Genomic DNA, 2,655 nt, shown 5'->3' on the forward strand with positions numbered 1-2,655 from the left:
GGACGCGCAGGCTCAGCGGCCATGGCTCACGGGCCCAGCCGCTCCGCGGCATGTGGGATCCTCCCAGACCGGGTCGCGAACCCGGTTCCCCTGCATCGGCAGGCGGACGCGCAACCACTGCGCCACCAGGGAAGCCCAGAATGTCTGTTTTGAAGATAGAGATAAATACCTCCCTTCCTGGAACATCAATGGTAATACTCCTTTGATGATAAGACTCTCTTCGCAGGTGCCAAGGCCAGGCTGATTTGCTGTGTACGTGCTCATCTGTCTTCTTTGAAATTTTGAAGGAATGTATCCTGTAATGTTTGATGTTCTTTGCTCTGACAAGATACAAAGCTGTGCTAAAAACCATGCTTCTTTGGAACAGTGCCTCAGAGCTATCTGAGACACTGTCTCCTTGGCTATAGTCCTCAGTTTGACTCAAATAAAACTCTTTTCTAGTCCCATTAAAAAAAAATACATGCAAAATGTTTACAACAGTGCCTGCCATCTAATAAGGGCTGTGTGTGTGCCATGTAAGCTATTCATTTTTATTATCAATTATCTAACCTAACTACCAGCACCATATGAAACATTGTAAAGATACTGTTGCTGTGAACCCACTCAACAGCTCTGCAAGGGTGATATTACATCGCCATTTTACGGATGAAGGAATTGCGTTTTAGTGGAACTAAGTGGCCCAAAATAACACACTGAGTAAATTTCAGACCTAAGCAGAGCTCTGACCCACAGCATGATGGTGCTCTTCCAATCAGCAGCAGTGGAGGGAGGGGTGCCGTGGGAAAGAGGATGCAGAGATGCTGGGTTCACATGTCCCCCTACCAACCCCTCCACTCCTTCTGGCAGAGTCTGGGGCAAGACAATCTCTGTATGTGTGAAAGGAGCTCAAAGACATCTCTAGACAACACCCTCTGGAATCACCATGGTTGGTGAGCAGACCTAGAGTCTGGGTGTCCCTAGTAGTGTGCCCCCTTCCCTGCCTCCAGTGTATCTTGAACCCAGTTCATAGGTGGGATTTCTGCCCTGCCTCTGCCCCATGGTCGCAGTTCTGCTCCTGTTTTACTGGACCAAAATCAAGGTGTGGGCCAGGCCGCAATCCCTTTGGAATTTTACGGTACGCGGGCATCTCACTGTTGTGGCCTCTCCCGTTGCGGAGCACAGGCTCCGGACGCGCAGGCTCAGCAGCCATGGCTCACAGGCCTAGCCGCTCCGCGGCATGTGGGATCTTCCCGGACCGGGGCACGAACACGTGTCCCCTGCATCGGCAGGCGGACTCTCAACTACTGCGCCACCAGGGAAGCCCGATAATCTGTTCTTGACCTCGTCTAGCTTCTGGTGGCTGCTGGTATTCTTTGATTTGAAGCCACACCTGTACTTTCTGCTCTGTGTAAAATCTCCCTTTGTCTTCCTCTTACTGAGGATACATGCGATTGTATTTAGGGTCCACCTGATAATCCAGGATAATCTCCCCATCTCAAGATCCTTAATTTAATCACATCTGCAAAGGAGGACACCCCCCCCCCCTTTGCCACATAAAGTAACATTCACAAGCTCCAGGGATTAGGTTGTAGGGGTCATTTTTCCACCTACCACAGTAGGTGATCAACAAAAAGGAATTTCCTTCTCATTCCTGCTGGAAATTATTCTCTGGCAGTGTGCAGGGCTAAGAAGAATTTTGTACAGCTGGAGATTACCGTGGGCCCTGTCGGAAGAAGTAGGATGCATGTTTGTTGAACATGGGCCATGCATGGGCACCATAACGTAACGCCTGGTTGGGAAGTACCTGTTAATATTCCCATTTGACAGAAAGGAAACTGCGACCCAAAGAACAAGTGGTCAATGAAGGAAAAGCAGGGCAGCTGAAAGCAAATGAAGCTGGTGGTTCAAACTTTGGTTTCTGATAAACTTTTTTGACCTTATCAAGTTGCTGTCAAAGACTAGGGTAACTACTCGGTGGATGGCGCCACCTGGTGTCCATGCTGAGTAACTCTTCTGGGAACGGGCCTGCTCTGCGTTGTGGGACTGGCTTCTTCACTGACTGCTTTCCTACTGTGGGACAGGTTATTGGGAGTGCTGTGGACATTGAGGCTTTCTGGCCCTGGAGATCTAGGTTTGAAGTTCAGCTCTGCCACTGACTGAATGACCTGGGGCAAGTCACTTCTCATCTTCTGAACTTTAACTCTAAAATGAAAATGACATCTCTGAGAGTTATGGAGAGATCTTGGGAAAGTACTTTGTAAATGGAATAACTGGAGGCAATGAAAAGAAGCATTATCTGCAATAAAACAGGTCTGGATTCATTTAGAGAAATACTTATTGTGCACCTGCTTATGCAAGGCACTGTTCTGGATGTGGGAATGTAAGAACAAATAAAACAGACAAAATTCATGTTTCCCTGGAGTTAACATTCTAGCATTCTGGCTTCTGAGTCATTCATTCATTCATTCATTCATTTATCTACAAATAGTTTTTTGGTACCACTGTGTGCCAGGCAATTTCCTAAGCAACGGTCATAGAGGGGATCCAATATGGCTAGAGCACAGGGTTGGGCAGGGACAGGGACAGGTTTTATGAGGCCTGAAGCTTATAAAATGTATTATTTTTTTTTTAAAGAAGATGTTGGGGGTAGGAGTTTATTTATTTATTTATTTATTT

The sequence above is a fragment of the Physeter macrocephalus genome, chromosome 14 (genome assembly GCF_002837175.3).
Source record: "Physeter macrocephalus isolate SW-GA chromosome 14, ASM283717v5, whole genome shotgun sequence".
Classification (NCBI taxonomy): Eukaryota; Metazoa; Chordata; class Mammalia; order Artiodactyla; family Physeteridae; genus Physeter; species Physeter macrocephalus.